This window comes from Pleurodeles waltl, chromosome 12 (assembly GCF_031143425.1).
Source record: "Pleurodeles waltl isolate 20211129_DDA chromosome 12, aPleWal1.hap1.20221129, whole genome shotgun sequence".
In the NCBI taxonomy this organism is placed as follows: domain Eukaryota; kingdom Metazoa; phylum Chordata; class Amphibia; order Caudata; family Salamandridae; genus Pleurodeles; species Pleurodeles waltl.
Genome location: NC_090451.1, coordinates 118,827,689 through 118,851,786, shown reverse-complemented (window position 1 = coordinate 118,851,786; position 24,098 = coordinate 118,827,689). Strand labels below are relative to the sequence as shown.

The following is a 24,098-nucleotide window of genomic DNA, read 5'->3' as shown; positions in this document are numbered from 1 at the left end:
AACTCCCCAGGTCCTGTCTTTTGCTCAATTTGCCTTTGTGAGTTTTCTCTCAATCACTGTTGATTTCCTTTGATCTTTCTTTCTTCTTTCACTTCACCTTCGCCTTCAGTGTATCTTTCGGCCCTGTTAAGAGACACGCCCCCTTGTAGCCACTTCTATACTTCTGTCACCTAATTATTTTCCTATCCTTTCCCCTGTAACGTTGCTGATCCTAGCTATAGCATGACTATCCAGAATCTGTTCACCTGAGTTATGTTCCTCTTAGCCCCACGCATCTAATAATCAGCTCTTGGTCTCCCTCCACCTCTCACGTGACATAGTCTGAGCCAGTGTCTCCATCTTGGAGAGACAATCTCTTGCACTTCTGTTGTTCTACTGGCGCTGCCGGCTTGAGCTTTGGTCAGAAGTGGCAAAAGAAGGACTAATGGAAAGTGAACGTGTACTGGAGCAACAGAGTGTATGGATTTACATGCGTTTGATTAAATTAGAAAAAAAGAGTTTACTTAAGAGAAAAAACTTAACTTGGCCCGTACGGGGATCGAACCCTCGACCTTGGCATTATTAGCACCACGCTCTAACCAACTGAGCTAACCAGCCATGAATGACAGAGTTATCCTTTTTCCATGACATGCAGATACACAGAAGAGTCGGTCTCACTATCGCAATTCCTTCATACTTTTCTCTTTCCGTCCCCTGTCTGGATTGCAATAACAAGAGCTGTTGAGTGCTGCACGCCAGCCTCAGCGCCTCTTCTTTCAGTCAATGTCACTGTGTGCTGTGATATCTTTGTAACATTGGTTGTTGCCGGAAGAAAAGGAAAGGATGGATAGGATTTGTATTATTTTACAACAAAACCCAAAATGCATCGGCTTGCTTGCTCATTAAGTTTACAACGCCAGCTGCTTTTCAGAAATTGTAATTATAGTGGTTATTCGGCGTTGGAGGTAAGAGAGTTGTTTTTAGGTCTGGCCGTTCTTTCTGCTTTAAATTACTCTAGCTCATGTCAACAAAGTAACAATAAAACATAGCCAACGGTTTGTTGCTCAAGCCTTCCCTACTGCACCTTCCCATGTCTCTCCTGCCGACCACAGTGCAGGAAATTTGAGTTTGCATTTGCGCAAAGAGACGTACAACACAAGAAGGCGCGCTTTCGTGTGCCGGGCACCACCCGGCCTGTGCATTCCTCACTGCCGTGAGATCAGTTTACTCAGCAGAGCATAACGCTGCAATTGGTTAGTAAGGCCTGCCTGACCAGAATAGTATATTTGGGGTCATGTATTTGATTGCATTTTTAAAACAGTAACAGAACTTAACTGCAATGTTTAAATAGGTCTAGACATATTTAAACAGTGTCAATTTGATAGAAGAATTCTGGAAAATTCAGAGGGGAGGCACTAATGTTTTTTTTCCCTTTGGGTGGATGTGGCATTAAAGAGTTTGAAGACCACTGGTCTAAGTGGACACTAATACACCTGGATCCTCCTGAATTCCTCGCAACAGATGCCAGCAAACCTGGCTTGAGAGCTACTGTGTTGGACTGATCCTGTCGATTCAAGTGGTCTTTCCTAGAGAGTCGGAGGTCATGGAAGTAGATGGAGTTGATGGTAAGCTTCAGGGCTTTGAAGTTTTCCCATCATCATCTGTCTCAGAAAAATGTGCTAGTAAAGACAGAGAATAAGGTAGCGGTCTTTTACATTAACCAGCAGTGAAGCATGCATTCAAAATCCCTCAATGCAATAGCAGAACAATTGGGCTATTGGGCAGAGATCAACCTGTTGCATACGTCGGCAGTACACATCAAGGGCACCGACAATGTGATGGCAGACAGCTGGAGGTTTCCAAATTTGCTGGAGTTGATGTTATCCAGGTTGTTGTTTTGAAAGATATGCCGAGAGTTTGTGAAACCCTTTCTGGATCTCTTTTCAAACAAGGACAATGCTCATCTTTGTCGATTCTGATCCAGGTTTCCGGAACAAGGAGCCTAGGTAGTGGACGTATTGGTGATAAAGTGGCTGAGAAGTCTCCTTTATACATTCCCCCCCTTTTATTGATCCAGATGGTTCTCTTCAAGTCGCAGCAGGGGGAGGGAACTTGATACTTGTTGGCCCTGATTGGCCAGAGATGTCATGGTTTCCTCTTCTGAACCCCTGGCTCTTCTACCTTCTTGGGTACTGCTCAAGTGTGTCTCTTCTCAGAACGTTGTCCCTGACGTTCTTGCTCCAACTCACTCTATCGCTTTGGAGGTTGAGAAGTCTGGACTGCTAGCAAAGGGTCTTTCCTCTTCCTTAGTGGAGTCAATTCAGCACTCCAGCAGGCCTTCTACTTCGAAGTCTTACTCAAAGAACTGGAAGTCCTTTCAGACGTGATGTTCTGCTCATGATCTTTTGGCACCTACCTGTAGTTTGTCTGCTATTTTGCATTTTCTTCTGAATGGGTTTCACTTGAATCTCTTTCCACTCTGAAAGCTCATTGGTTTGCGATAAAGGCTTTTAGGGACTTTTCGGAACTTTCATCGATGTTACACTCTTTGGTGTCTAGACTGTTATGATCTTTTGTCAATGGTAAGAACAATGAAAAATCCCTTTTCTCCAACTCAGAATCTTCCTACTCTTTTATAGGCTTTGCAATTTTATCTCTTTGAGGATCTGGATACTGTACAATTAAAGATTGTCTCCTATAAAGTTATTTTCCTATTTTCTATCACCTTGCTGAGAAGAATTGGGGAGCTGGGAGCCTTAAAATGCTGTCCTCTCTTCATTTGATACTTTGGAAGATGGGGTAACTTTAAGGCCTAGCCCTACCTTTGCTGCAAAGGTTAAGTCTATTTTTGATAGATCTTAGGAAATAATTCTTCCTTCTTTCATTCCCTCTCCTTCCTCTCCGGAAGAACATTTGTTGAATACACTTGATGTTTAAAGAGCTCTTTTCATTTATGTCACCAGGCCTCTGCAGTTCAGGAAAACCGACTCCTTGTTTGTGACTTTTGGACAGCCTGGAAAAGACAAGAAGGTGACTTTTATGACTCTGAGTAGGTGGATTAAGTTGTCAATTTTTCTGGCTTTGCAAGGCTTTTTAGAAAATCTTCCAGGTCAGGGATGGTCTACGAGAGGAATGTCCACCTCCTGGGTTGAATTCCAGTGAGTTACAATCTAGGAAATTCCTAGGGTGGTTACTTGGGCCTCAATGCATGCATTTGTGAAGCATTATCGCTTAATAAATTTTCTGTTTTGCATTTGAGTACCAATGTTTTGAACTCTGCATTACCCTAAGTCCATCTTGTCCTTGTCACAAACAATACATCCTGCCCACCTTCCCATCAGTCCTTTGGCAAGGGCTTGGAACCCAGGTTGGGTGCATGGCGCTAGCATTTAAGAATCCTCCTGTTCTTTCTTCCTCTTGGAGGGTGACATCACTTTACTTTGTAATGACTGTCACAAGGACGCAATGGACTAAGGCTAATGAAGATTACCAATAAGTAACCAACGCATCACCACTCTTTCTGAATGTGCGTGGCTCATTCTGCAGGACTTGTTCTTTGTATGATTCCTGGATTTTCAGAAGCCCTTTGATGGCAGCACTCCCACACTGAAAATTGTTTCAGCACCACTGGACGAGGGTCAGTTGTCATGCTCATCTGCGGCGTAAATTTGCATTGAAGTAGTCTAACTCCCCAGGTCCTGTCTTTTGCTCAATTTGCCTTTGTGAGTTTTCTCTCAATCGCTGTTGATTTCCTTTGATCTTTCTTTCTTCTTTCACTTCACCTTCGCCTTCAGTGTATCTTTCGGCCCTGTTAAGAGACACGCCCCCTTGTAGCCACTTCTATACTTCTGTCACCTAATTATTTTCCTATCCTTTCCCCTGTAACGTTGCTGATCCTAGCTATAGCATGACTATCCAGAATCTGTTCACCTGAGTTATGTTCCTCTTAGCCCCACGCATCTAATAATCAGCTCTTGGTCTCCCTCCACCTCTCACGTGACATAGTCTGAGCCAGTGTCTCCATCTTGGAGAGACAATCTCTTGCACTTCTGTTGTTCTACTGGCGCTGCCGGCTTGAGCTTTGGTCAGAAGTGGCAAAAGAAGGACTAATGGAAAGTGAACGTGTACTGGAGCAACAGAGTGTATGGATTTACAAGCGTTTGATTAAATGAGAAAAAAAGAGTTTACTTGAGAGAAAAAATCTTAACTTGGCCCGTACGGGGATCGAACCCTCGACCTTGGCGTTATTAGCACCACGCTCTAACCAACTGAGCTAACCAACCATGAATGACAGAGTTCTCCTTTTTCCATTACATGCAGATACACAGAAGAGTCGGTCTCACTATCGCAATTCCTTCATACTTTTCTCCTTCCGTCCCCTGTCTGGATTGCAATAACAAGAGCTGTTGAGTGCTGCACGCCAGCCTCAGCGCCTCTTCTTTCAGTCAATGTCACTGTGTGCTGTGATATCTTTGTAACATTGGTTGTTGGAGGAAGAAAAGGAAAGGATGGATAGGATTTGAATTCTTTTACAACAAAACCCAAAATGCATTGGCTTGCTTGCTCATTAAGTTTACAAGGCCAGCTGCTTTTGAGATATTCTAATTATAGTGGTTATTCGGCGTTGGAGGTAAGAGAGTTGTTTTTAGGTCTGGCCGTTCCTTCTGCTTTAAATTACTCTAGCTCATGTCAACAAAGTAACAACAAAACATAGCCAACGGTTTGTTGCTCAAGCTTTCCCTACTGCACCTTCCCATGTCTCTCCTGCCGACCACACTGCAGGAAATTTGAGTTTGCATTTGCGCAAAGAGACGTACAACACAAGAAGGTGCGCTTTTGTGCACCGGGCACCACCCGGCCTGTGCATTCCTCACTGCCGTGAGATCAGTTTACTCAGCAGAGCATGACGCTGCAATTGGTTAGTAAGGCCTGCCTGACCAGAATAGTATATTTGGGGTCATGTATTTGATTGCATTTTTAAAACAGTAACAGAACTTAACTGCAATGTTTAAATAGGTCTAGACATATTTAAACAGTGTCAATTTGATAGAAGAATTCTGGAAAATTCAGAGGGGAGGCACCAATCATTTTTTTTTCCCTTTGGGTGGATGTGGCATTAAAGAGTTTGAAGACCACTGGTCTAAGTGGACACTAATACACCTGGATCCTCCTGAATTCCTCGCATCAGATGCCAGCAAACCTGGCTTGAGAGCTACTGTGTTGGACTGATCCTGTCGATTCAAGTGGTCTTTCCTAGAGAGTCGCAGGTCATGGAAGTAGATGGAGTTGATGGTAAGCTTCAGGGCTTTGAAGTTTTCCCATCATCATCTGTCTCAGAAAAATGTGCTAGTAAAGACAGAGAATAAGGTAGCGGTCTTTTACATTAACCAGCAGTGAAGCATGCATTCAAAATCCCTCAATGCAATAGCAGAACAATTGGGCTATTGGGCAGAGATCAACCTGTTGCATACGTCGGCAGTACACATCAAGGGCACCGACAATGTGATGGCAGACAGCTGGAGGTTTCCAAATTTGCTGGAGTTGATGTTATCCAGGTTGTTGTTTTGAGAGATATGCCGAGAGTTTGTGAAACCCTTTCTGGATCTCTTTTCAAACAAGGACAATGCTAATCTTTGTCGATTCTGATCCAGGTTTCCGGAACAAGGAGCCTAGGTAGTGGACGTATTGGTGATAAAGTGGCTGAGAAGTCTCCTTTATACATTCCCCCCCTTTTTATTGATCCAGATGGTTCTCTTCAAGTCTCAACAGGGGGAGGGAACTTGATTCTTGTTGGCCCTGATTGGCCAGAGATGTCATGGTTTCCTCTTCTGAACCCCTGGCTCTTCTACCTCCTTGGGTACTACTCAAGTGTGTCTCTTCTCAGAACGTCGTCCCTGACCTTCTTGCTCCAACTCACTCTATCGCTTTGGAGGTTGAGAAGTCTGGACTGCTAGCAAAGGGTCTTTCCTCTTCCTTAGTGGAGTTAATTCAGCACTCCAGCAGGCCTTCTACTTCGAAGTCTTACTCAAAGAACTGGAAGTCCTTTCAGACGTGATGTTCTGCTCATGATCTTTTGGCACCTACCTGTAGTTTGTCTGCTATTTTGCATTTTCTTCTGAATGGGTTTCACTTGAATCTCTTTCCACTCTGAAAGCTCATTGGTTTGCGATAAAGGCTTTTAGGGACTTTTCGGAACTTTCATCGATGTTACACTCTTTGGTGTCTAGACTGTTATGATCTTTTGTCAATGGTAAGAACAATGAAAAATCCCTTTTCTCCAACTCAGAATCTTCCTACTCTTTTATAGGCTTTGCAATTTTATCTCTTTGAGGATCTGGATACTGTACAATTAAAGATTGTCTCCTATAAAGTTATTTTCCTATTTTCTATCACCTTGCTGAGAACAATTGGGGAGCTGGGAGCCTTAAAATGCTGTCCTCTCTTCATTTGATACTTTGGAAGATGGGGTAACTTTAAGGCCTAGCCCTACCTTTGCTGCAAAGGTTAAGTCTATTTTTGATAGATCTTAGGAAATAATTCTTCCTTCTTTCATTCCCTCTCCTTCCTCTCCGGAAGAACATTTGTTGAATACACTTGATGTTTAAAGAGCTCTTTTCATTTATGTCACCAGGCCTCTGCAGTTCAGGAAAACCGACTCCTTGTTTGTGACTTTTGGACAGCCTGGAAAAGACAAGAAGGTGACTTTTATGACTCTGAGTAGGTGGATTAAGTTGTCCATTTTTCTGGCTTTGCAAGGCTTTTTAGAAAATCTTCCAGGTCAGGGATGGTCTACGAGAGGAATGTCCACCTCCTGGGTTGAATTCCAATGAGTTACAATCTAGGAAATTCCTAGGGTGGTTACTTGGGCCTCAATGCATGCATTTGTGAAGCATTATCGCTTAATAAATTTTCTGTTTTGCATTTGAGTACCAATGTTTTGAACTCTGCATTACCCTAAGTCCATCTTGTCCTTGTCACAAACAATACATCCTGCCCACCTTCCCATCAGTCCTTTGGCAAGGGCTTGGAACCCAGGTTGGGTGCATGGCGCTAGCATTTAAGAATCCTCCTGTTCTTTCTTCCTCTTGGAGGGTGACATCACTTTACTTTGTAATGACTGTCACAAGGACGCAATGGACTAAGGCTAATGAAGATTACCAATAAGTAACCAACGCATCACCACTCTTTCTGAATGTGCGTGGCTCATTCTGCAGGACTTGTTCTTTGTATGATTCCTGGATTTTCAGAAGCCCTTTGATGGCAGCACTCCCACACTGAAAATTGTTTCAGCACCACTGGACGAGGGTCAGTTGTCATGCTCATCTGCGGCGTAAATTTGCATTGAAGTAGTCTAACTCCCCAGGTCCTGTCTTTTCCTCAATTTGCCTTTGTGAGTTTTCTCTCAATCACTGTTGATTTCCTTTGATCTTTCTTTCTTCTTTCACTTCACCTTCGCCTTCAGTGTATCTTTCGGCCCTGTTAAGAGACACGCCCCCTTGTAGCCACTTCTATACTTCTGTCACCTAATTATTTTCCTATCCTTTCCCCTGTAACGTTGCTGATCCTAGCTATAGCATGACTATCCAGAATCTGTTCACCTGAGTTATGTTCCTCTTAGCCTCACGCATCTAATAATCAGCTCTTGGTCTCCCTCCACCTCTCACGTGACATAGTCTGAGCCAGTGTCTCCATCTTGGAGAGACAATCTCTTGCACTTCTGTTGTTCTATTGGCGCTGCCGGCTTGAGCTTTGGTCAGAAGTGGCAAAAGAAGGACTAATGGAAAGTGAACGTGTACTGGAGCAACAGAGTGTATGGATTTACAAGCGTTTGATTAAATGAGAAAAAAAGAGTTTACTTGAGAGAAAAACTTAACTTGGCCCGTACGGGGATCGAACCCTCGACCTTGGCGTTATTAGCACCACGCTCTAACCAACTGAGCTAACCAACCATGAATGACAGAGTTCTCCTTTTTCCATTACATGCATATACACAGAAGAGTCGGTCTCACTATCGCAATTCCTTCATACTTTTCTCCTTCCGTCCCCTGTCTGGATTGCAATAACAAGAGCTGTTGAGTGCTGCACGCCAGCCTCAGCGCCTCTTCTTTCAGTCAATGTCACTGTGTGCTGTGATATCTTTGTAACATTGGTTGTTGCCGGAAGAAAAGGAAAGGATGGATAGGATTTGAATTCTTTTACAACAAAACCCAAAATGCATTGGCTTGCTTGCTCATTAAGTTTACAAGGCCAGCTGCTTTTGAGATATTCTAATTATAGTGGTTATTCGGCGTTGGAGGTAAGAGAGTTGTTTTTAGGTCTGGCCGTTCCTTCTGCTTTAAATTACTCTAGCTCATGTCAACAAAGTAACAACAAAACATAGCCAACGGTTTGTTGCTCAAGCTTTCCCTACTGCACCTTCCCATGTCTCTCCTGCCGACCACACTGCAGGAAATTTGAGTTTGCATTTGCGCAAAGAGACGTACAACACAAGAAGGTGCGCTTTTGTGCACCGAGCACCACCCGGCCTGTGCATTCCTCACTGCCGTGAGATCAGTTTACTCAGCAGAGCATGACGCTGCAATTGGTTAGTAAGGCCTGCCTGACCAGAATAGTATATTTGGGGTCATGTATTTGATTGCATTTTTAAAACAGTAACAGAACTTAACTGCAATGTTTAAATAGGTCTAGACATATTTAAACAGTGTCAATTTGATAGAAGAATTCTGGAAAATTCAGAGGGGAGGCACCAATGATTTTTTTTTCCCTTTGGGTGGATGTGGCATTAAAGAGTTTGAAGACCACTGGTCTAAGTGGACACTAATACACCTGGATCCTCCTGAATTCCTCGCATCAGATGCCAGCAAACCTGGCTTGAGAGCTACTGTGTTGGACTGATCCTGTCGATTCAAGTGGTCTTTCCTAGAGAGTCGCAGGTCATGGAAGTAGATGGAGTTGATGGTAAGCTTCAGGGCTTTGAAGTTTTCCCATCATCATCTGTCTCAGAAAAATGTGCTAGTAAAGACAGAGAATAAGGTAGCGGTCTTTTACATTAACCAGCAGTGAAGCATGCATTCAAAATCCCTCAATGCAATAGCAGAACAATTGGGCTATTGGGCAGAGATCAACCTGTTGCATACGTCGGCAGTACACATCAAGGGCACCGACAATGTGATGGCAGACAGCTGGAGGTTTCCAAATTTGCTGGAGTTGATGTTATCCAGGTTGTTGCCGAGAGTTTGTGAAACCCTTTCTGGATCTCTTTTCAAACAAGGACAATGCTAATCTTTGTCGATTCTGATCCAGGTTTCCGGAACAAGGAGCCTAGGTAGTGGACGTATTGGTGATAAAGTGGCTGAGAAGTCTCCTTTATACATTCCCCCCCTTTTTATTGATCCAGATGGTTCTCTTCAAGTCTCAACAGGGGGAGGGAACTTGATTCTTGTTGGCCCTGATTGGCCAGAGATGTCATGGTTTCCTCTTCTGAACCCCTGGCTCTTCTACCTCCTTGGGTACTACTCAAGTGTGTCTCTTCTCAGAACGTCGTCCCTGACCTTCTTGCTCCAACTCACTCTATCGCTTTGGAGGTTGAGAAGTCTGGACTGCTAGCAAAGGGTCTTTCCTCTTCCTTAGTGGAGTTAATTCAGCACTCCAGCAGGCCTTCTACTTCGAAGTCTTACTCAAAGAACTGGAAGTCCTTTCAGACGTGATGTTCTGCTCATGATCTTTTGGCACCTACCTGTAGTTTGTCTGCTATTTTGCATTTTCTTCTGAATGGGTTTCACTTGAATCTCTTTCCACTCTGAAAGCTCATTGGTTTGCGATAAAGGCTTTTAGGGACTTTTCGGAACTTTCATCGATGTTACACTCTTTGGTGTCTAGACTGTTATGATCTTTTGTCAATGGTAAGAACAATGAAAAATCCCTTTTCTCCAACTCAGAATCTTCCTACTCTTTTATAGGCTTTGCAATTTTATCTCTTTGAGGATCTGGATACTGTACAATTAAATATTGTCTCCTATAAAGTTATTTTCCTATTTTCTATCACCTTGCTGAGAACAATTGGGGAGCTGGGAGCCTTAAAATGCTGTCCTCTCTTCATTTGATACTTTGGAAGATGGGGTAACTTTAAGGCCTAGCCCTACCTTTGCTGCAAAGGTTAAGTCTATTTTTGATAGATCTTAGGAAATAATTCTTCCTTCTTTCATTCCCTCTCCTTCCTCTCCGGAAGAACATTTGTTGAATACACTTGATGTTTAAAGAGCTCTTTTCATTTATGTCACCAGGCCTCTGCAGTTCAGGAAAACCGACTCCTTGTTTGTGACTTTTGGACAGCCTGGAAAAGACAAGAAGGTGACTTTTATGACTCTGAGTAGGTGGATTAAGTTGTCCATTTTTCTGGCTTTGCAAGGCTTTTTAGAAAATCTTCCAGGTCAGGGATGGTCTACGAGAGGAATGTCCACCTCCTGGGTTGAATTCCAGTGAGTTACAATCTAGGAAATTCCTAGGGTGGTTACTTGGGCCTCAATGCATGCATTTGTGAAGCATTATCGCTTAATAAATTTTCTGTTTTGCATTTGAGTACCAATGTTTTGAACTCTGCATTACCCTAAGTCCATCTTGTCCTTGTCACAAACAATACATCCTGCCCACCTTCCCATCAGTCCTTTGGCAAGGGCTTGGAACCCAGGTTGGGTGCATGGCGCTAGCATTTAAGAATCCTCCTGTTCTTTCTTCCTCTTGGAGGGTGACATCACTTTACTTTGTAATGACTGTCACAAGGACGCAATGGACTAAGGCTAATGAAGATTACCAATAAGTAACCAACGCATCACCACTCTTTCTGAATGTGCGTGGCTCATTCTGCAGGACTTGTTCTTTGTATGATTCCTGGATTTTCAGAAGCCCTTTGATGGCAGCACTCCCACACTGAAAATTGTTTCAGCACCACTGGACGAGGGTCAGTTGTCATGCTCATCTGCGGCGTAAATTTGCATTGAAGTAGTCTAACTCCCCAGGTCCTGTCTTTTGCTCAATTTGCCTTTGTGAGTTTTCTCTCAATCACTGTTGATTTCCTTTGATCTTTCTTTCTTCTTTCACTTCACCTTCGCCTTCAGTGTATCTTTCGGCCCTGTTAAGAGACACGCCCCCTTGTAGCCACTTCTATACTTCTGTCACCTAATTATTTTCCTATCCTTTCCCCTGTAACGTTGCTGATCCTAGCTATAGCATGACTATCCAGAATCTGTTCACCTGAGTTATGTTCCTCTTAGCCCCACGCATCTAATAATCAGCTCCTGGTCTCCCTCCACCTCTCACGTGACATAGTCTGAGCCAGTGTCTCCATCTTGGAGAGACAATCTCTTGCACTTCTGTTGTTCTACTGGCGCTGCCGGCTTGAGCTTTGGTCAGAAGTGGCAAAAGAAGGACTAATGGAAAGTGAACGTGTACTGGAGCAACAGAGTGTATGGATTTACAAGCGTTTGATTAAATGAGAAAAAAAGAGTTTACTTGAGAGAAAAAAACTTAACTTGGCCCGTACGGGGATCGAACCCTCGACCTTGGCGTTATTAGCACCACGCTCTAACCAACTGAGCTAACCAACCATGAATGACAGAGTTCTCCTTTTTCCATTACATGCAGATACACAGAAGAGTCAGTCTCACTATCGCAATTCCTTCATACTTTTCTCCTTCCGTCCCCTGTCTGGATTGCAATAACAAGAGCTGTTGAGTGCTGCACGCCAGCCTCAGCGCCTCTTCTTTCAGTCAATGTCACTGTGTGCTGTGATATCTTTGTAACATTGGTTGTTGCCGGAAGAAAAGGAAAGGATGGATAGGATTTGAATTCTTTTACAACAAAACCCAAAATGCATTGGCTTGCTTGCTCATTAAGTTTACAAGGCCAGCTGCTTTTGAGATATTCTAATTATAGTGGTTATTCGGCGTTGGAGGTAAGAGAGTTGTTTTTAGGTCTGGCCGTTCCTTCTGCTTTAAATTACTCTAGCTCATGTCAACAAAGTAACAACAAAACATAGCCAACGGTTTGTTGCTCAAGCTTTCCCTACTGCACCTTCCCATGTCTCTCCTGCCGACCACACTGCAGGAAATTTGAGTTTGCATTTGCGCAAAGAGACGTACAACACAAGAAGGTGCGCTTTTGTGCACCGGGCACCACCCAGCCTGTGCATTCCTCACTGCCGTGAGATCAGTTTACTCAGCAGAGCATGACGCTGCAATTGGTTAGTAAGGCCTGCCTGACCAGAATAGTATATTTGGGGTCATGTATTTGATTGCATTTTTAAAACAGTAACAGAACTTAACTGCAATGTTTAAATAGGTCTAGACATATTTGAACAGTGTCAATTTGATAGAAGAATTCTGGAAAATTCAGAGGGGAGGCACCAATGATTTTTTTTCCCTTTGGGTGGATGTGGCATTAAAGAGTTTGAAGACCACTGGTCTAAGTGGACACTAATACACCTGGATCCTCCTGAATTCCTCGCATCAGATGCCAGCAAACCTGGCTTGAGAGCTACTGTGTTGGACTGATCCTGTCGATTCAAGTGGTCTTTCCTAGAGAGTCGCAGGTCATGGAAGTAGATGGAGTTGATGGTAAGCTTCAGGGCTTTGAAGTTTTCCCATCATCATCTGTCTCAGAAAAATGTGCTAGTAAAGACAGAGAATAAGGTAGCGGTCTTTTACATTAACCAGCAGTGAAGCATGCATTCAAAATCCCTCAATGCAATAGCAGAACAATTGGGCTATTGGGCAGAGATCAACCTGTTGCATACGTCGGCAGTACACATCAAGGGCACCGACAATGTGATGGCAGACAGCTGGAGGTTTCCAAATTTGCTGGAGTTGATGTTATCCAGGTTGTTGTTTTGAGAGATATGCCGAGAGTTTGTGAAATCCTTTCTGGATCTCTTTTCAAACAAGGACAATGCTAATCTTTGTCGATTCTGATCCAGGTTTCCGGAACAAGGAGCCTAGGTAGTGGACGTATTGGTGATAAAGTGGCTGAGAAGTCTCCTTTATACATTCCCCCCCTTTTTATTGATCCAGATGGTTCTCTTCAAGTCTCAACAGGGGGAGGGAACTTGATTCTTGTTGGCCCTGATTGGCCAGAGATGTCATGGTTTCCTCTTCTGAACCCCTGGCTCTTCTACCTCCTTGGGTACTACTCAAGTGTGTCTCTTCTCAGAACGTCGTCCCTGACCTTCTTGCTCCAACTCACTCTATCGCTTTGGAGGTTGAGAAGTCTGGACTGCTAGCAAAGGGTCTTTCCTCTTCCTTAGTGGAGTTAATTCAGCACTCCAGCAGGCCTTCTACTTCGAAGTCTTACTCAAAGAACTGGAAGTCCTTTCAGACGTGATGTTCTGCTCATGATCTTTTGGCACCTACCTGTAGTTTGTCTGCTATTTTGCATTTTCTTCTGAATGGGTTTCACTTGAATCTCTTTCCACTCTGAAAGCTCATTGGTTTGCGATAAAGGCTTTTAGGGACTTTTCGGAACTTTCATCGATGTTACACTCTTTGGTGTCTAGACTGTTATGATCTTTTGTCAATGGTAAGAACAATGAAAAATCCCTTTTCTCCAACTCAGAATCTTCCTACTCTTTTATAGGCTTTGCAATTTTATCTCTTTGAGGATCTGGATACTGTACAATTAAAGATTGTCTCCTATAAAGTTATTTTCCTATTTTCTATCACCTTGCTGAGAAGAATTGGGGAGCTGGGAGCCTTAAAATGCTGTCCTCTCTTCATTTGATACTTTGGAAGATGGGGTAACTTTAAGGCCTAGCCCTACCTTTGCTGCAAAGGTTAAGTCTATTTTTGATAGATCTTAGGAAATAATTCTTCCTTCTTTCATTCCCTCTCCTTCCTCTCCGGAAGAACATTTGTTGAATACACTTGATGTTTAAAGAGCTCTTTTCATTTATGTCACCAGGCCTCTGCAGTTCAGGAAAACCGACTCCTTGTTTGTGACTTTTGGACAGCCTGGAAAAGACAAGAAGGTGACTTTTATGACTCTGAGTAGGTGGATTAAGTTGTCCATTTTTCTGGCTTTGCAAGGCTTTTTAGAAAATCTTCCAGGTCAGGGATGGTCTACGAGAGAAATGTCCACCTCCTGGGTTGAATTCCAGTGAGTTACAATCTAGGAAATTCCTAGGGTGGTTACTTGGGCCTCAATGCATGCATTTGTGAAGCATTATCGCTTAATAAATTTTCTGTTTTGCATTTGAGTACCAATGTTTTGAACTCTGCATTACCCTAAGTCCATCTTGTCCTTGTCACAAACAATACATCCTGCCCACCTTCCCATCAGTCCTTTGGCAAGGGCTTGGAACCCAGGTTGGGTGCATGGCGCTAGCATTTAAGAATCCTCCTGTTCTTTCTTCCTCTTGGAGGGTGACATCACTTTACTTTGTAATGACTGTCACAAGGACGCAATGGACTAAGGCTAATGAAGATTACCAATAAGTAACCAACGCATCACCACTCTTTCTGAATGTGCGTGGCTCATTCTGCAGGACTTGTTCTTTGTATGATTCCTGGATTTTCAGAAGCCCTTTGATGGCAGCACTCCCACACTGAAAATTGTTTCAGCACCACTGGACGAGGGTCAGTTGTCATGCTCATCTGCGGCGTAAATTTGCATTGAAGTAGTCTAACTCCCCAGGTCCTGTCTTTTGCTCAATTTGCCTTTGTGAGTTTTCTCTCAATCACTGTTGATTTCCTTTGATCTTTCTTTCTTCTTTCACTTCACCTTCGCCTTCAGTGTATCTTTCGGCCCTGTTAAGAGACACGCCCCCTTGTAGCCACTTCTATACTTCTGTCACCTAATTATTTTCCTATCCTTTCCCCTGTAACGTTGCTGATCCTAGCTATAGCATGACTATCCAGAATCTGTTCACCTGAGTTATGTTCCTCTTAGCCCCACGCATCTAATAATCAGCTCTTGGTCTCCCTCCACCTCTCACGTGACATAGTCTGAGCCAGTGTCTCCATCTTGGAGAGACAATCTCTTGCACTTCTGTTGTTCTACTGGCGCTGCCGGCTTGAGCTTTGGTCAGAAGTGGCAAAAGAAGGACTAATGGAAAGTGAACGTGTACTGGAGCAACAGAGTGTATGGATTTACAAGCGTTTGATTAAATGAGAAAAAAAGAGTTTACTTGAGAGAAAAAAACTTAACTTGGCCCGTACGGGGATCGAACCCTCGACCTTGGCGTTATTAGCACCACGCTCTAACCAACTGAGCTAACCAACCATGAATGACAGAGTTCTCCTTTTTCCATTACATGCAGATACACAGAAGAGTCGGTCTCACTATCGCAATTCCTTCATACTTTTCTCCTTCCGTCCCCTGTCTGGATTGCAATAACAAGAGCTGTTGAGTGCTGCACGCCAGCCTCAGCGCCTCTTCTTTCAGTCAATGTCACTGTGTGCTGTGATATCTTTGTAACATTGGTTGTTGCCGGAAGAAAAGGAAAGGATGGATAGGATTTGAATTCTTTTACAACAAAACCCAAAATGCATTGGCTTGCTTGCTCATTAAGTTTACAAGGCCAGCTGCTTTTGAGATATTCTAATTATAGTGGTTATTCGGCGTTGGAGGTAAAAGAGTTGTTTTTAGGTCTGACCGTTCCTTCTGCTTTAAATTACTCTAGCTCATGTCAACAAAGTAACAACAAAACATAGCCAACGGTTTGTTGCTCAAGCTTTCCCTACTGCATCTTCCCATGTCTCTCCTGCCGACCACACTGCAGGAAATTTGAGTTTGCATTTGCGCAAAGAGACGTACAACACAAGAAGGTGCGCTTTTGTGCACCGGGCACCACCCGGCCTGTGCATTCCTCACTGCCGTGAGATCAGTTTACTCAGCAGAGCATGACGCTGCAATTGGTTAGTAAGGCCTGCCTGACCAGAATAGTATATTTGGGGTCATGTATTTGATTGCATTTTTAAAACAGTAACAGAACTTAACTGCAATGTTTAAATAGGTCTAGACATATTTAAACAGTGTCAATTTGATAGAAGAATTCTGGAAAATTCAGAGGGGAGGCACCAATGATTTTTTTTTCCCTTTGGGTGGATGTGGCATTAAAGAGTTTGAAGACCACTGGTCTAAGTGGACACTAATACACCTGGATCCTCCTGAATTCCTCGCATCAGATGCCAGCAAACCTGGCTTGAGAGCTACTGTGTTGGACTGATCCTGTCGATTCAAGTGGTCTTTCCTAGAGAGTCGGAGGTCATGGAAGTAGATGGAGTTGATGGTAAGCTTCAGGGCTTTGAAGTTTTCCCATCATCATCTGTCTCAGAAAAATGTGCTAGTAAAGACAGAGAATAAGGTAGCGGTCTTTTACATTAACCAGCAGTGAAGCATGCATTCAAAATCCCTCAATGCAATAGCAGAACAATTGGGCTATTGGGCAGAGATCAACCTGTTGCATACGTCAGCAGTACACATCAAGGGCACCGACAATGTGATGGCAGACAGCTGGAGGTTTCCAAATTTGCTGGAGTTGATGTTATCCAGGTTGTTGTTTTGAGAGATATGCCGAGAGTTTGTGAAACCCTTTCTGGATCTCTTTTCAAACAAGGACAATGCTAATCTTTGTCGATTCTGATCCAGGTTTCCGGAACAAGGAGCCTAGGTAGTGGACGTATTGGTGATAAAGTGGCTGAGAAGTCTCCTTTATACATTCCCCCCCTTTTTATTGATCCAGATGGTTCTCTTCAAGTCTCAACAGGGGGAGGGAACTTGATTCTTGTTGGCCCTGATTGGCCAGAGATGTCATGGTTTCCTCTTCTGAACCCCTGGCTCTTCTACCTCCTTGGGTACTACTCAAGTGTGTCTCTTCTCAGAACGTCGTCCCTGACCTTCTTGCTCCAACTCACTCTATCGCTTTGGAGGTTGAGAAGTCTGGACTGCTAGCAAAGGGTCTTTCCTCTTCCTTAGTGTAGTTAATTCAGCACTCCAGCAGGCCTTCTACTTCGAAGTCTTACTCAAAGAACTGGAAGTCCTTTCAGACGTGATGTTCTGCTCATGATCTTTTGGCACCTACCTGTAGTTTGTCTGCTATTTTGCATTTTCTTGTGAATGGGTTTCACTTGAATCTCTTTCCACTCTGAATGCTCATTGGTTTGCGATAAAGGCTTTTAGGGACTTTTCGGAACTTTCATCGATGTTACACTCTTTGGTGTCTAGACTGTTATGATCTTTTGTCAATGGTAAGAACAATGAAAAATCCCTTTTCTCCAACTCAGAATCTTCCTACTCTTTCATAGGCTTTGCAATTTTATCTCTTTGAGGATCTGGATACTGTACAATTAAAGATTGTCTCCTATAAAGTTATTTTCCTGTTTTCTATCACCTTGCTGAGAACAATTGGGGAGCTGGGAGCCTTAAAATGCTGTCCTCTCTTCATTTGATACTTTGGAAGATGGGGTAACTTTAAGGCCTAGCCCTACCTTTGCTGCAAAGGTTAAGTCTATTTTTGATAGATCTTAGGAAATAATTCTTCCTTCTTTCATTCCCTCTCCTTCCTCTCCGGAAGAACATTTGTTGAATACACTTGATGTTTAAAGAGCTCTTTTCATTTATGTCACCAGGCCTCTGCAGTTCAGGAAAACCGACTCCTTGTTTGTGACTTTTGGACAGCCTGGAAAAGACAAGAAGGTGACTTTTATGACTCTGAGTAGGTGGATTAAGTTGTCAATTTTTCTGGCTTTGCAAGGCTTTTTAGAAAATCTTCCAGGTCAGGGATGGTCTACGAGAGGAATGGCCACCTCCTGGGTTGAATTCCAGTGAGTAACAATCTAGGAAATTCCTAGGGTGGTTACTTGGGCCTCAATGCATACATTTGTGAAGCATTATCGCTTAATAAATTTTCTGTTTTGCATTTGAGTACCAATGTTTTGAACTCTGCATTACCCTAAGTCCATCTTGTCCTTGTCACAAACATTACATCCTGCCCACCTTCCCATCAGTCCTTTGGCAAGGGCTTGGCACCCAGGTTGGGTGCATGGCGCTAGCATTTAAGAATCCTCCTGTTCTTTCCTCCTCTTGGAGGGTGACATCACTTTACTTTGTAATGACTGTCACAAGGACGCAATGGACTAAGGCTAATGAAGATTACCAATAAGTAACCAACGCATCACCACTCTTTCTGAATGTGCGTGGCTCATTCTGCAGGACTTGTTCTTTGTATGATTCCTGGATTTTCAGAAGCCCTTTGATGGCAGCACCCCCACACTCAAAATTGTTTCAGCACCACTGGACAAGGGTCAGTTGTCATGCTCATCTGCGGCGTAAATTTGCATTGAAGTAGTCTAACTCCCCAGGTCCTGTCTTTTGCTCAATTTGCCTTTGTGAGTTTTCTCTCAATCGCTGTTGATTTCCTTTGATCTTTCTTTCTTCTTTCACTTCACCTTCGCCTTCAGTGTATCTTTCGGCCCTGTTAAGAGACACGCCCCCTTGTAGCCACTTCTATACTTCTGTCACCTAATTATTTTCCTATCCTTTCCCCTGTTAGTTGCTGATCCTAGCTATAGCATGACTATCCAGAATCTGTTCACCTGAGTTATGTTCCTCTTAGCCCCACGCATCTAATAATCAGCTCTTGGTCTCCCTCCACCTCTCACGTGACATAGTCTGAGCCAGTGTCTCCATCTTGGAGAGACAATCTCTTGCACTTCTGTTGTTCTACTTTCGCTGCCGGCTTGAGCTTTGGTCAGAAGTGGCAAAAGAAGGACTAATGGAAAGTGAACGTGTACTGGAGCAACGGAGTGTATGGATTTACAAGCGTTTGATTAAATGAGAAAAAAAGAGTTTACTTGAGAGAAAAAACGTAACTTGGCCCGTACGGGGATCGAAACCGCGACCTTGGCGTTATTAGCACCACGCTCTAACCAACTGAGCTAACCGGCCATGAATGACAGACTTATCCTTTTTCCATGACATGCAGATACACAGAAGAGTCGGTCTCACTATCGCAATTCCTTCATACTTTTCTCCTTCCGTCCCCTGTCTGGATTGCAATAACAAGAGCTGTTGAGTGCTGCACGCCAGCCTCAGCGCCTCTTCTTTCAGTCAATGTCACTGTGTGCTGTGATATTTTTGTAACATTGGTTGTTGCCGGAAGAAAAGGAAAGGATGGATAGGATTTCTATTCTTTTACAACAAAACCCAAAATGCATCGGCTTGCTTGCTCATTAAGTTTACAAGGCCAGCTGCTTTTGAGATATTCTAATTATAGTGGTTATTCGGCGTTGGAGGTAAGAGAGTTGTTTTTAGGTCTGGCAGTTCCTTCTGCTTTAAATTACTCTAGCTCATGTCAACAAAGTAACAACAAAACATAGCCAACGGTTTGTTGCTCAAGCCTTCCCTACTGCACCTTCCCATGTCTCTCCTGCCGACCACAGTGCAGGAAATTTGAGTTTGCATTTGCGCAAAGAGACGTACAACACAAGAAGGCGCGCTTTCGTGCGCCGGTCACCACCCGGCCTGTGCATTCCTCACTGCCGTGAGATCAGTTTACTCAGCAGAGCATGACGCTACAATTGGTTAGAAAGGCCTGCCTGACCAGAATAGTATATTTGGGGTCATGTATTTGATTGCATTTTTAAAACAGTAACAGAACTTAACTGCAATGTTTAAATAGGTCTAGACATATTTAAACAGTGTCAATTTGATAGAAGAATTCTGGAAAATTCAGAGGGTAGGCACCAATGTTTTTTTTTCCCTTTGGGTGGATGTGGCATTAAAGAGTTTGAAGACCACTGGTCTAAGTGGACACTAATACACCTGGATCCTCCTGAATTCCTCGCAACAGATGCCAGCAAACCTGGCTGGAGAGCTACTGCGTTGGACTGATCCTGTCGATTCAAGTGGTCTTTCCTAGAGAGTTGGAGGTCATGGAAGTAGATGGAGTTGATGGTAAGCTTCAGGGCTTTGAAGTTTTCCCATCATCATCTGTCTCAGAAAAATGTGCTAGTAAAGACAGAGAATAAGGTAGCGGTCTTTTACATTAACCAGCAGTGAAGCATGCATTCAAAATCCCTCAATGCAATAGCAGAACAATTGGGCTATTGGGCAGAGATCAACCTGTTGCATACGTCGGCAGTACCCATCAAGGGCACCGACAATGTGATGGCAGACAGCTGGAGGTTTCCAAATTTGCTGGAGTTGACGTTATCCAGGTCGTTGTTTTGAGAGATATGCCGAGAGTTTGTGAAACCCTTTCTGGATCTCTTTTCAAACAAGGACAATGCTCATCTTTGTCGATTCTGATCCAGGTTTCCGGAACAAGGAGCCTAGGTAGTGGACGTATTGGTGATAAAGTGGCTGAGAAGTCTCCTTTATACATTCCCCCCCTTTTTGCTGATCCAGATGGTTCTCTTCAAGTCTCAGCAGGGGGAGGGAACTTGATTCTTGTTGACCCTGATTGGCCAGAGATGTCATGGTTTCCTCTTCTGAACCCCTGGCTCTTCTCCCTCCTTGGGTACTGCTCAAGTGTGTCTCTTCTCAGAACGTCGTCCCTGACCTTCTTGCTCCAACTCACTCTATCGCTTTGGAGGTTGAGAAGTCTGGACTGCTAGCAAAGGGTCTTTCCTCTTCCTTAGTGGAGTTAATTCAGCACTCCAGCAGGCCTTCTACTTCGAAGTCTTACTCAAAGAACTGGAAGTCCTTTCAGACGTGATGTTCTGCTCATGATCTTTTGGCACCTACCTTTAGTTTGTCTGCTATTTTGCATTTTCTTCTGAATGGGTTTCACTTGAATCTCTTTCCACTCTGAAAGCTCATTGGTTTGCGATAAAGGCTTTTAGGGACTTTTCTGAACTTTCATTGATGTTACACTCTTTGGTGTCTAGACTGTTATGATCTTTTGTCAATGGTAAGAACAATGAAAAATCCCTTTTCTCCAACTCAGAATCTTCCTACTCTTTTATAGGCTTTGCAATTTTATCTCTTTGAGGATCTGGATACTGTACAATTTAAGATTCTCTTCTATAAAGTTATTTTCCTATTTGCTATCACCTTGCTGAGAACAATTGGGGAGCTGGGAGCCTTAAAATGCTGTCCTCTCTTCATTTGATACTTTGGAAGATGGGGTAACTTTAAGGCCTAGCCCTACCTTTGCTGCAAAGGTTAAGTCTATTTTTGATAGATCTTAGGAAATAATTCTTCCTTCTTTCATTCCCTCTCCTTCCTCTCCAGAGGAACATTTGTTGAATACACTTGATGTTTAAAGAGCTCTTTTCATTTATGTCACCAGGCCTCTGCAGTGCAGGAAAACCGACTCCTTGTTTGTGACTTTTGGACAGCCTGGAAAAGACAAGAAGGTGACTTTTATGACTCTGAGTAGGTGGATTAAGTTGTCAATTTTTCTGGCTTTTCAAGGCTTTTTAGAAAATCTTCCAGGTCAGGGATGGTCTACGAGTGGAATGGCCACCTCCTGGGTTGAATTCCAGTGAGTAACAATCTAGGAAATTCCTAGGGTGGTTACTTGGGCCTGAGGGCATACATTTGTCAAGCATTATCGCTTAATAAATTTTCTGTTTTGCATTTGAGTACCAATGTTTTGAACTCTGCATTACCCTAAGTCCATCTTGTCCTTGTCACAAACATTACATCCTGCCCACTTTCCCATCAGTCCTTTGGCAAGGGCTTGGCACCCAGGTTGGGTGCATGGCGCTAGCATTTAAGAATCCTCCTGTTCTTTCTTCCTCTTGGAGGGTGACATCACTTTACTTTGTAATGACTGTCACAAGGACGCAATGGACTAAGGCTAATGAAGATTACCAATAAGTAACCAACGCATCACCACTCTTTCTGAATGTGTGTGGCTCATTCTGCAGGACTTGTTCTTTGTATGATTCCTGGATTTTCAGAAGCCCTTTGATGGCAGCACCCCCACACTGAAAATTGTTTCAGCACCACTGGACAAGGGTCAGTAGTCATGCTCATCTGCGGCGTAAATTTGCATTGAAGTAGTCTAACTCCCCAGGTCCTGTCTTTTGCTCAATTTGCCTTTGTGAGTTTTCTCTCAATCACTGTTGATTTCCTTTGATCTTTCTTTCTTCTTTCACTTCACCTTCGCCTTCAGTGTATCTTTCGGCCCTGTTAAGAGACACGCCCCCTTGTAGCCACTTCTATACTTCTGTCACCTAATTATTTTCCTATCCTTTCCCCTGTAACGTTGCTGATCCTAGCTATAGCATGACTATCCAGAATCTGTTCACATGAGTTATGTTCCTCTTATCCCCACGCATCTAATAATCAGCTCTTGGTCTCCCTCCACCTCTCACGTGACATAGTCTGAGCCAGTGTCTCCATCTTGGAGAGACAATCTCTTGCAGTTCTGTTGTTCTACTGGCGCTGCCGGCTTGAGCTTTGGTCAGAAGTGGCAAAAGAAGGACTAATGGAAAGTGAATGTGTACTGGAGCAACAGAGTGTATGGATTTACAAGCGTTTGATTAAATGAGAAAAAAAGAGTTTACTTGAGAGAAAAAACTTAACTTGGCCGGTACGGGGATCGAACCCGCGACCTTCGCGTTATTAGCACGACGCTCTAAGCAACTGAGCTAACCGGCCATGAATGACAGAGTTATCCTTTTTCCATGACATGCAGATACACAGAAGAGTCGGTCTCACTATCGCAATTCCTTTATACTTTTCTCCTTCCGTCCCCTGTCTGGATTGCAATAACAAGAGCTGTTGAGTGCTGCACGCCAGCCTCAGCGCCTCTTCTTTCAATCAATGTCACTGTGTGCTGTGATATCTTTGTAACATTGGTTGTTGCCGGAAGAAAAGGAAAGGATGGATAGGATTTGTATTCTGTTACAACAAAACTCAAAATGCATCGGCTTGCTTGCTCATTAAGTTTACAAGCCAGCTGCTTTTGAGATACTCTAATTATAGTGGTTATTCGGCGTTGGAGGTAAGAGAGTTGTTTTTAGGTCTGGCCATTCCTTCTGCTTTAAATTACTCTAGCTCATGTCAACAAAGTAACAACAAAACATAGCCAACGGTTTGTTGCTCAAGCCTTCCCTACTGCAGCTTCCCATGTCTCTCCTGCCGACCACAGTGCAGGAAATTTGAGTTTGCATTTGCGCAAAGAGACGTACAACACAAGAAGGCGCGCTTTCGTGCGCCGGGCACCACCCGGCCTGTGCATTCCTCACTGCCGTGAGATCAGTTTACTCAGCAGAGCATGACGCTGCAATTGGTTAGTAAGGCCTGCCTGACCAGAATAGTATATTTGGGGTCATGTATTTGATTGCATTTTTAAAACAGTAACAGAACTTAACTGCAATGTTTAAATAGGTCTAGACATATTTAAACAGTGTCAATTTGATAGAAGAATTCTGGAAAATTCAGAGGGGAGGCACCAATGTTTTTTTTTCCCTTTGGGTGGATGTGGCATTAAAGAGTTTGAAGACCACTGGTCTAAGTGGACACTAATACACCTGGATCCTCCTGAATCCCTCGCAACAGATGCCAGCAAACCTGGCTGGAGAGCTACTGCGTTGGACTGATCCTGTCGATTCAAGTGGTCTTTCCTAGAGAGTCGGAGGTCATGGAAGTAGATGGATTGATGGTAAGCTTCAGGGCTTTGAAGTTTTCCCATCATCATCTGTCTCAGAAAAATGTGCTAGTAAAGACAGAGAATAAGGTAGTGGTCTTTTACATTAACCAGCAGTGAAGCATGCATTCAAAATCCCTCAATGCAATAGCAGAACAATTGGGCTATTGGGCAGAGATCAACCTGTTGCATACGTCGGCAGTACACATCAAGGGCACCGACAATGTGATGGCAGACAGCTGGAGGTTTCCAAATTTGCTGGAGTTGACGTTATCCAGGTCGTTGTTTTGAGAGATATGCCGAGAGTTTGTGAAACCCTTTCTGGATCTCTTTTCAAACAAGGACAATGCTCATCTTTGTCGATTCTGATCCAGGTTTCCGGAACAAGGAGCCTAGGTAGTGGACGTATTGGTGATAAAGTGGCTGAGAAGTCTCCTTTATACATTCCCCCCCTTTTTATTGATCCAGATAGTTCTCTTCAAGTCTCAGCAGGGGGGAGGGAACTTGATTCTTGTTGGCCCTGATT

The 24,098-nt window shown here is 43.5% G+C and overlaps 7 non-coding genes across 7 annotated transcripts; all 7 read right to left on the bottom strand.

Annotated features, from left to right (window-relative positions):
• Positions 1-523: 523 nt before the first annotated feature.
• TRNAI-AAU (transfer RNA isoleucine (anticodon AAU)) lies at positions 524-597 on the bottom strand. The gene has a single exon. It is a non-coding gene; the product is annotated as a tRNA-Ile (tRNA).
• Positions 598-4,188: 3,591 nt separating this feature from the next.
• TRNAI-AAU (transfer RNA isoleucine (anticodon AAU)) lies at positions 4,189-4,262 on the bottom strand. Its single transcript has one exon. It is a non-coding gene; the product is annotated as a tRNA-Ile (tRNA).
• A 3,592-nt stretch (positions 4,263-7,854) lies between these two features.
• TRNAI-AAU (transfer RNA isoleucine (anticodon AAU)) lies at positions 7,855-7,928 on the bottom strand. The gene has a single exon. It is a non-coding gene; the product is annotated as a tRNA-Ile (tRNA).
• Positions 7,929-11,508: 3,580 nt separating this feature from the next.
• TRNAI-AAU (transfer RNA isoleucine (anticodon AAU)) lies at positions 11,509-11,582 on the bottom strand. Its single transcript has one exon. It is a non-coding gene; the product is annotated as a tRNA-Ile (tRNA).
• A 3,593-nt stretch (positions 11,583-15,175) lies between these two features.
• Positions 15,176-15,249, bottom strand: TRNAI-AAU (transfer RNA isoleucine (anticodon AAU)). The gene has a single exon. It is a non-coding gene; the product is annotated as a tRNA-Ile (tRNA).
• Positions 15,250-18,841: 3,592 nt separating this feature from the next.
• On the bottom strand, positions 18,842-18,915 carry TRNAI-AAU (transfer RNA isoleucine (anticodon AAU)). Its single transcript has one exon. It is a non-coding gene; the product is annotated as a tRNA-Ile (tRNA).
• Positions 18,916-22,507: 3,592 nt separating this feature from the next.
• On the bottom strand, positions 22,508-22,581 carry TRNAI-AAU (transfer RNA isoleucine (anticodon AAU)). Its single transcript has one exon. It is a non-coding gene; the product is annotated as a tRNA-Ile (tRNA).
• Positions 22,582-24,098: the final 1,517 nt, after the last annotated feature.